A 9,750-nucleotide genomic window follows, 5' to 3' on the forward strand; every position below is an offset into this window, starting at 1 on the left:
CCAGAAACCTCCAGACAACAGCTTTGTCCAAGAACACGCCGCAACACACACAAGGACACACAGACACACACAGACACACACACACACACAGACACACAGACACACACACACACAGACACACACACAGCCACACAGCCACACACACACACACACAGCCTTCAGTTCCTTGCTTCTGACTCTTTCTATTCCCTTTCTTGTCAGTCTCACCTCACGTTGTCTTTCACCACGACCCGACTCACACAGCACCCAAGCAGTGACACACTTCCTCGCTTGCAGTGTAGAACTTCATGGACATACTGTAGCTTGACTCACACCTTGTTACCTATTTACATCCCTCAGGTAATTAACTGATTATTCTTAACTTGACATCCCAATTACATGACTCATCAAGATGACGCGCTAATATTCCAGCGTTTGACTTTTCTGAGCTCACCCCCGATGAAGTTTCGTATGGTTCTTTGCTCCTTCTGTTGCCCTTGACTGACTCAAATGTACTCCTTTTTTAAGCCCTCACCCCCCTACTGTACCTCCCTGCTCCCTAATTTAAACCCCTTACCTCACTTCCTATTCATGAGTCCCCTGATAACGCCTCATATGCTCTGACTTTGACTCCTCTCACTTTAAGGGCCCCTACTGAAGCCCCTTATCCTCTTATTTTGGCTTCCTATTCCCTCATATGAGCTGCCTGGCCCACTCATCTTACCCCCCCAAACACACACACACATGCACATTTACACACATACACGGGCACATAGCCCCTCTCCGCTCCTCTCCAGCAGATTCAGGGGCTGCAGGCCTGCAGACCTCGGGGGAAGCTAGAGGGGGCCATCAGCAGGGGAGAGGAAACAGGATCCATCATCACACACAAATCCACACACAATCAAACACACATTTAAAGACACAGCGGAGTTGACATAAGGCTCAAACACAGACAAAGACACACATGTGCATGCACCTCATGCCGTACTTGTCAAAGAGAGCAACGTTTTGAGGCTTTCCAGACAACTGAGGACAGAGAGAACGAGAGGTGCTGCCAGAGAGGAGAGAGAGAGAAGCGGAAGCCCTCAGAGTTTAGTCTGACTGTTATTATTTCCACACTGCGTGATGGGTCGGGGGGTGTAAAGAAGAGAAGGAGGAGGAGGAGGATAGTGAAGCCAAATGGGGGGTGCTGCTGCAGGGGGCCTGCGGTTTCCTGTCTGACACCCCCCCCCCCCCCCCCACATTGCACCACCCTCCACGAAGAATGAGAGGAGAGGGGGGGAATAGAAGGAGAGAAAGGGCAAAGAAAACAGCCACTCTGACTAAACTATGTCAAAATGGAAGTGGAAAGAACAAGGCAGAGACAGAAACGGGGAAGAAAACGAAGTGGGTTTTGACCAAAATATGACAAAACTTCAATGAACCTCAAACATGGGGAGGGGGAAAGAGCCACACAGTCACAGTGGCTCAATCCAGTGGTTTAAAAGCAGTAACAGACACACTACACAAGTGTGTGTCTGCGCTTTCACATAACTGTGTATGCGTGTGCTGGAACGCAAATAAAGTTGTGTAACGAGTTACAGCTTTTTACGTTTATGGCTGTCTGTTGACCACGGTGTCCTTATTCCCTTAACTTCTAATGGAGAATCACCAACTCTTCAGCATCCAGGAGTTTAATGTTTAGCCCTAATGTTCCCTAGGACATGCCCTTTGAGCAGTGTGTGTGTGTGTGTGTTTGTTTGTTTGTGTGTGTGTGTGTGTGTACACTCCTGCGCATTTTGTTCCATCAGATAACATCAGCATGTTGATTCAGGAAGAAAGGTGTAGAGGTGGGTGGGGTATTTATCTAATTAGAAACTAATAAATAGTATATATAAAAAGAGGTCAACTCATCTTCTTTTTAAAACTTTTCCAGAGCGATTGAAGAGTGTCAAGTAAGACAAAGAGGCAGAGAGAGAGAGAGAGAGGTCGCCCTCATTCCACCCGTCCACCCCCCACATCCACATCCCTCTCTCCTCCCTTCTTTCTCCCTCTCCCTCTCTCACTCGAGGCTCTAAACAGGATAAGGGCTTCATATGCCAAGTGGAATGTGTGACGCAAGCCTCAGCCTTGAAACAAAGCACAGGAAACAGGGAGAGACAGAGACGGAGAAACACAGAGACAGAGAGAGAGAGAGAGAGAGAGAGAGAGAGAGAGAGAGAGAGAGAGAGAGAGAGAGAGAGGGAGAGAGACAGAGAGCGAGAGAGAGAGAGAGAGAGAGAGAGAGAGAGAGAGAGAGAGAGAGAGAGAGAGAGAGAGAGAGAGAGAGAGAGAGAGATGTGTATTGTAAGAGTTGTAGAGAAACCAGAGGTAAGACAAAGAAGCTCAGGTGTGACACACACACACACACACACACACACACACACACACACACACACACACACACACACACACACACACACACACACACACACCTGTCACATATGCTTCTCTCATATATGCTTTGACACCACGCAGCACCACTGAGGGTCATCTCTCACACTACTTGAGCATCAGAGTTACTGATGGCCTGTGAATAACATCTAAAACTGAAGCTTTAAAACAATCAACCAATGAGTCCAATGATAAAAAAGAAAAAGCAGCAACAGTTTTGACATGACAGTTGGTTAATCAAGCAAAAATAGCAAATACTATCTGCTTCCAGCATCTTAAAAGTTACATGTTGCTACTTTTGTGTGTTTTGTATTATTTTAAATTGAATATCTTTAGATATTTTGACAAAAAACGACACATGTGTCACTTTTGGGCTCTCAGATCCTGGAATGGGCAATCTTCACTATATTTTTTGTGACATTTCTGAAACTAAACAATTAATCTAATAGAAAAAACAGATAAACTGAGCCCTAACTGATCACACGGAGCGTTACAATCTATACAAAGTCTCTAAATCTAGACTATTTTAAACCAGATCAAAATCCTACGTTATGTTACAGGATGTTATAACACTGAAAAGGAGAGGAACCAACTTCACAGTCGGAGAGACAGGAGTTTCTCCCTCACATGCCTATATTTGACCACTATTTCTATTTTATTTATTTAAACCACATGATGTTCTATAAAAGGCTCCAAAGGCTATAAATAGCAGAGTCTGTCTGCTGTCGGCTTATACGAGTTATCAGTCACTGTTAAAATCATTAGTCGCCGGGCCAACACATTTTTTTTAAATGACGCTTATTTCTGAACCACTTTGTGTATTAAGAGGAAAACATTAATACTCAAAATCAAGAAATGATCATAAAAACAACTTTGAGTAATTACACTATCAACCAGACACAAACAGCTTGATCTCATAAAAAAAGACCCACAACTCTGTATTTATGGACTTATTTTCTTTCCCATAATAAAGTCTGCTTTAATACAACACATCTAACTTTTAAAAGACCACGTAGCAATTACTCCACCACAGTACATCCGATAGGAAATAAGAACATTATGCCGGGCTCACCGTAAGAAACTGCCAGCAGGAACATTACAGGGTGATCACGGTGTCAAACTTACTTCTCAGATGGAGTATACAAGTGTATTCCAGGAGCAGAAAAAGAAAGCTTCACAAGCTGCCTGACTGAACGGTAAAGGATCCCTCTCAATTAGTCAACTCCGGTGAAAAAGTGACGCACGCGACGATCAGCCCTCCGCTGTCACTGACATCAGAAAAACAAGACGAGTCCACTGATCGATGTCTCCAAAAAACTTCCCGAAGTTATGAAACTCCCTCCTTCTGTATGTGTGCGTGCATGTGTGTGTGCGTGTGTCTCCGGTTTTGTCGTTTAGAAACTGTTGCTGTCACATGATCCGGTCTGTCTGTCTGTTCTCCATGGGGTCGGGCCGCTGGGCGGGACTGGGGCGGAGTGGTCGAGTTCGTGTGTGTGTGTGTGTGTGTGTGTGTGTGTGTGTGAGTGTCAGGGTTTGTGTGTTGCAATTTTCAGTGGTGGAAGAAGTAGGCTAGTCAAATCTTTTACACAAGTGTAGAAATATCCTGTTAGCATTACAGTCCTGCGATCCACGTTTTACTGTACCAGCATCAAAATACACTTAAAGCACCCAAAATAAAAATACTCATTATGCAGAATTGCCAATTTCAGTAAAAAACAACAAAAAAAACCAGCCTATATCATATTACTTGATTATAATTATTTATGCATTAATGTGTCAGTTTGATGTTGCAGCTGGTAAAGATTGAGCTAATTTTACTGAGAGGTAAGCTTCACTTACATGTACAACATGCTTTTTAAACACAGTAATGCACTTTTGTTCTGTACTCACAGTGAATACTTTGATCAGCTGACAGCTGTCTGATCAGATCTTTAATCAGGATTCCAGCGAACAGTTATTCCTGTTATGTCTTTGCAAGGGACCATAATAAATTGCAAGAGTAACAGAGTAGTCCTGCTGTAGATGAGCTGATTAATCCAAACTGCAATACTCGTCCCAACACGACACAAATCACAACAATTAACATAACAGCTCGACAAAATACCATAAACTCAATGTATGAATAGACCTACAGTACATATTCATACAGGAACAAAACAAATCAACAACGCGCAGAAACAGGAACATGAATAACCAAAACACTGAGGGTGGGGATAGAGGGAACAACACTTTAAAAAGTATCTTACGTAGCCCCTTGCGCAGTATTCAAGTTTTCAAGTTTTCAAGTTTTTAACACATTCCATCATTTCCAGTGTAATAGTGATATGGCAGATTTCCATTAAATGGACTCCAACCATCGAGCCAATATTGACAGAAAGGCTGAGGCATCACACTGTTCACCTATAAGGGAGGACGCTCAAGGAGCTACTGTAGATAAACTGATATACAACACAATGAAGGACGGTACACCTTGTTCATTGGATTCACTTTGCATTATCATTTATTTTTTATATTTTTGAAATAATTGTTCTTTTTATACTTTTCTATACATATTAAATGTTCTTCTAACCTTATTCATCCCGAAAGAAATGTTTATGCCACAGATGCTTTTCTTATTTTTCTGTTTCGGATATATTGCTTTTTATGCTTTAGTAGCATACATGCTGCCAAGGATTAAAAACTCCTGCACACACACACACACACCACACCACACACACACACACACCACACACACACACACACACACACACACACACACACACACACACACACACACACACATACACGTATCTCTGTCATTGCAGCCCTGTCCTCCATTCTCTGGTGCAGCGAAGTGAGGCAGTGCTCGGCTGCTGTTGCACAGCTGGCTTTTGAAACAAGGCAGCGATGATATGACAGCTTGTTATTTCATGGTTGGATTCTATGTTAGTATGGGTGTAAGCCTTTCAAGTCTAAACATACATCCGCTTAGGCTTAGCCGGCTCCGATGCATGAGAAGTGGAGCATGAGACGTGGTGATGTCTTACAGCAGCATGATGGAGGGCTGGTCGGGTCGGATAAGTCGCTGTAACTGTGTTGTGTCAAAGATGACGCAGGGAGAACTAGTGCCTGATTTATATTATGCAAGTCATACGCCAGGTGTGTCATGTACTATAGGTGCTTGTGTGTGGTAGGCTAGCATTTGCCATCCAAGTTTATTTTATAATGTTTTAATACTACATCTCTGGGATTTGGCAGAACAGTATTGTAATGTAATGTCTTGACTTGAGGAGAGAAGAAAAATGTACCTGAGAAACTCACTATTTACAGAACCTGGCTCACGGTGCATTGCTTTCCATCACGATGATCCAAACATCAAATTCAGACCCACCTAGATAAAACTATAGTGAGGTCGGTATATTACAGCAGATTATATGCAAACTCTAAGTGCAAACACACACATTCGGGCATATAATAATAATAATAATAATAATAATAATACATTTTATTTATCAAGCGCTTTTAAAAGGTACTCAAAGACGCTTTACAGGTACATATAACATTCAACATTTAAAATACATTGAAGTAATTACACATTAAAAGCAGATCTGAACAGAGTTCCAGAGGGAGGGGGCAGCGATGGAGAAGGCTCTGTCACCCCGGTGCTTGGTCCTTTGTGGCTGGGACAGGAGGTTGGCGTCAGAGGAACGGAGGGTGCGAGAGGGAGCGTGGTGATGGAGCAGGTCGGTGCGGTAGGAGGGGGCCTGGTTGTGGAGGGCTTTGTAGGTGAGGAGGAGGATTTTAAAATGGATGCGTTGGGGGACTGGGAGCTAGTGGAGGTTTTGCAGGACGGGGGTGATGTGGTCACGGGAGCGGGTGTGGGTGAGGAGACGGGCGTCAGAGTTTTGGATGTGTTGGAGTTTTTTGATGAGTTTGGATGGTGTGCCGTAGAGGAAGCTGTTGCAGTAGTCGAGTCTGGATGAGATGAAGGCGTCGATGAGGGTTTCGGCAGCAGGGAAGGAAAGTGATGGGCGGAGACGAGCTATATTGTTTAGATGGCAGATCTGGTGATTAACGTGAAGGTGAGGTTTCTGTTGAAAATGACTCCAAGGTTCCGGATGTGTGGGGAGACAGAGTGGAGTTGTCAATGGTAAGGGAGAAGTTATTGTTGTTTTTGCTGAGGGATTTGGGACTGATAATGAGCATGTCGAATTTATCACAGTTGAGTTTTAGAAAGTTGTTTTGCATCCAGGATTTAATTTCAGTGAGACAGTTGGTCAGAGTGGAGAGGGTTGCAGTGGTGATGGATTTTGTTGAAACGTAGAGCTGGATGTCGTCGGCGTAGCAATGGAAGTGGAGGCCATGGCGGCGTATGATATGACCGAGGGGGAGGCGGTAGAGGATGAAGAGGAGTACCGGCAGAGAGTGGAAGCTGGCAAACTTCGGTAGCAGGATAGAGAGTCGAGTAGCAGTAGAGGGAAGTGTTGGTAAGTAAAACTTTTAAACTAAGCTAATCTGGAGACGCTGAGTCCGTAAAGTTATTATTTTTGTGTTATAGGTTATAGCCTTTGGACTTAAGTTAAACGGCAAAACTTACAGATTGGAGACAGAGCGGCATTACACGTCCTACCGCTCTGACAATATTTCCAAACTGTTCCTAATTTTCCCACCATTTGGGGACAGGAAATGACCAAACAGGCTCAAACGATACATTTCTAATATTTATGTCTTGAGTTTTGTCTTTCCATCACAATGATCAGAACATAACATTTGGACAGCAAACATTTAATTATGTATATCTCTACTATATTAGTGTGAGGTTGCTGTGTAAAAAATGTTATACTTTTGTATTACCACTTTTATTACAGTAAGTTCTACTTTTTTTGCCACACCTGTGTGATGCTTCTGATGAACTCACATATTTCTTCTCTTTTTGCCTCTAGTCATGTGTTATTGCATAATCACATGATGAGGAATGACTGATGGTGCATTTCACTTATCTTATGCAAATCTCTTACGTTATATCTGTAAGTACACACACCCTCTGCAGACATGTAGAAATGGGCTATGATGTTTTTTGGATTCAAGCCAGAACATGTCAACTTTCACATTCAATTGTCCTCAATTGAAGTCCTCTTAGACCCATGACCTTACCTATCAAGAGTCGTAGATCAGTAGAAAGCGATGAGTTATTTTTCTGAAACTGGGCTTTAACACAAGCGCAAACTACTGACCCACATGGGTCTAACTAACACCGTTACAAAATGTCAAATGTCCAAACATGTGCAAATGCAAAACACATATACACTGTTCCTGCCCAAGGTAAATTGAATGAAGACTGAAGAGGAGTCCCAAATCCATACTCCATGCTATTTTTATACAGTATGTGTTACATACTAACCCAGATTTCAGCTGATTGAGAAGAAGCCTGAGAACCACTTTCCAACCATATAAAAATAAATAATATTTACTCTGAGAAACAAATCTCACAAGTGCCTTCGTAATCATGAAACAGCTATTCAATAACAAATGAATGCCTTTTCGATAATAAACAAAAGTGTATGAAGGGGGTTTCAATAAAAATAAACCAATAAACAAAATAAAGCCTGCAGGTGTGAGGTTATCTTTGGGCAAACAAACTCTTGCACAAGCAGTATATAAAGCTGCCGTGATGAAGGGAACCTAGTGGAAAGGTTTTATTTTTTTATCTTTAAATATTCTTTACAGCTAGGTTTCAGATACTCAAATTCCCTCAAAATCAGAAAAGTTGAGACAGTAAAGAAGTCTCAAAAGGGACTAAAGACCAGAGCTTCTGGCTGTCAATATCTGCTGTAATGAGGTTTGCATTAAGTCCAGAAAGGATCAGAATGTCCTGGTTGTGCAATTCTCTACGTCTCTTAAGCCCTCGGGCGTCGTCACACCCTGATTTGCTAAGAGGGGAAATGCAACAAGCTGCTCTCCATTCTTAATTAGGAGCCAGTCCTCACAACCTGTGCAACAGGTGATCTGAACAACCAATCAACTCTTGTGGCTTTCAGCTCAAATCAATTTGGAAAAAAGGGAAATTACAACAATTACCAAAGAATGAGGGACTGCCATACTTTACTTTACCCTTTTATACTAACAGGAAGCAACACGTTTGATGTAAGTGTAACTTATTTAATTAAACTTCACAAATACAATACAAATATATATATATACAAAAAATAAGGTTGTGAGCGCTGACCTTTTACTGTGCTCACATAGTTACAGTTTCACCAAACTCATTCTACAGAGTTTAGCTTGTCCATCAGGTTGTGTGTGCACATAATAGAAGATGTTTAGTTTTCCAGACGTTACAGGTATTTTATCCAGAAGTGTGTGTGTGTGTGTGTGTGTGTGTGTGTGTGTGTGTGTGTGTGTGTGTGTGTGTGTGTGTGTGTGTGTGTGTGTGTGTGTGTGTGTGTGTGTGTGTGTGTGTGTGTACAGTTATCTGTTATGCGTTTATTTATTTTAGGTTGAATGTGGAATATCATGTTGTGTTGAAAAGGTAGATGAGATCATTTTAGAGGAGTGCACACAAACTGTTATATTATAATTATAATTATATATATATAATTATAATTATATATATATAATTATAATTATTCAGTAACCATTGTTTTGAAATAGTTGCAGCCATAAAAAGAATAATTAAAATATGCTCAAAGTGACCATGCTAACATGCTGATGTTTAAGCAGGTAATAGCACCAAACACAAAACAGAGCTGAGGCTGATGGGAATGTCATTATTTGCAGGTATATTTGGTAATAAACGGACGACACATATTTTTATTTGAAGCTAGATTGGCGCTAGAGGAAAGGTCAGTGGATCACCAAAGTTAGACAGATTCATCGTTTGGGAAACATGCCGCTGTAGCAATGCTGCTAGCACGGCTAAAAGCCAACTACAAATACTTACACAGCCGCACCTACTATCATCATGGTCATACATTAGGAAAACTTTACTTGTCATATGACGATAGTTATAACTAATAATAGCATAATGACAAGCGCTTAAAACATTACCAGTCTCCAATTGTCATATGTCATAATTAATTATAATTAATTAGTTATTGTTACTATTAGCATTGCATGTATTATATTTCCTGAATAGATTATATTGGTATGTTTAGCAATGGAAGGCAGGGAGCATGGCAAATAATATATAAGTAGACCCTATTCATTTATTCTAAATCAAATGAAACAGTTTTTAGGATTGATTTGATTGGATGTTGACAGAAAAGAAGGCCTTCACTGTTACAGAAAAGAATGTCAGGAGTCTTCTCTTAGCTAGTATTTAATGACACAGATGCCCTTTCAGATAGCATGGAGCAATATTCCCACTTCAATATGGATGCG

General features: G+C 41.5%; 1 protein-coding gene across 2 annotated transcripts in view; it reads right to left on the reverse strand.

The window, feature by feature from the left end:
• Positions 1 to 3,778, reverse strand: part of klf3 (Kruppel like factor 3 (basic)) — a 13,497-nt gene extending 9,719 nt beyond the window's left edge. Inside the window, exon 1 of one of the 2 annotated variants that reach the window (XM_029437610.1) lies at positions 3,517 to 3,778. The gene's annotated coding sequence lies outside the window, so the exon portion shown is untranslated. Of the gene's footprint in view, positions 1 to 3,463 lie in introns of both variants that reach the window. The other variant, XM_029437616.1, reaches the window with a different exon arrangement.
• Positions 3,779 to 9,750: the final 5,972 nt, after the last annotated feature.

Source organism: Cottoperca gobio, chromosome 1 (assembly GCF_900634415.1).
Source record: "Cottoperca gobio chromosome 1, fCotGob3.1, whole genome shotgun sequence".
NCBI classification, from domain to species: domain Eukaryota; kingdom Metazoa; phylum Chordata; class Actinopteri; order Perciformes; family Bovichtidae; genus Cottoperca; species Cottoperca gobio.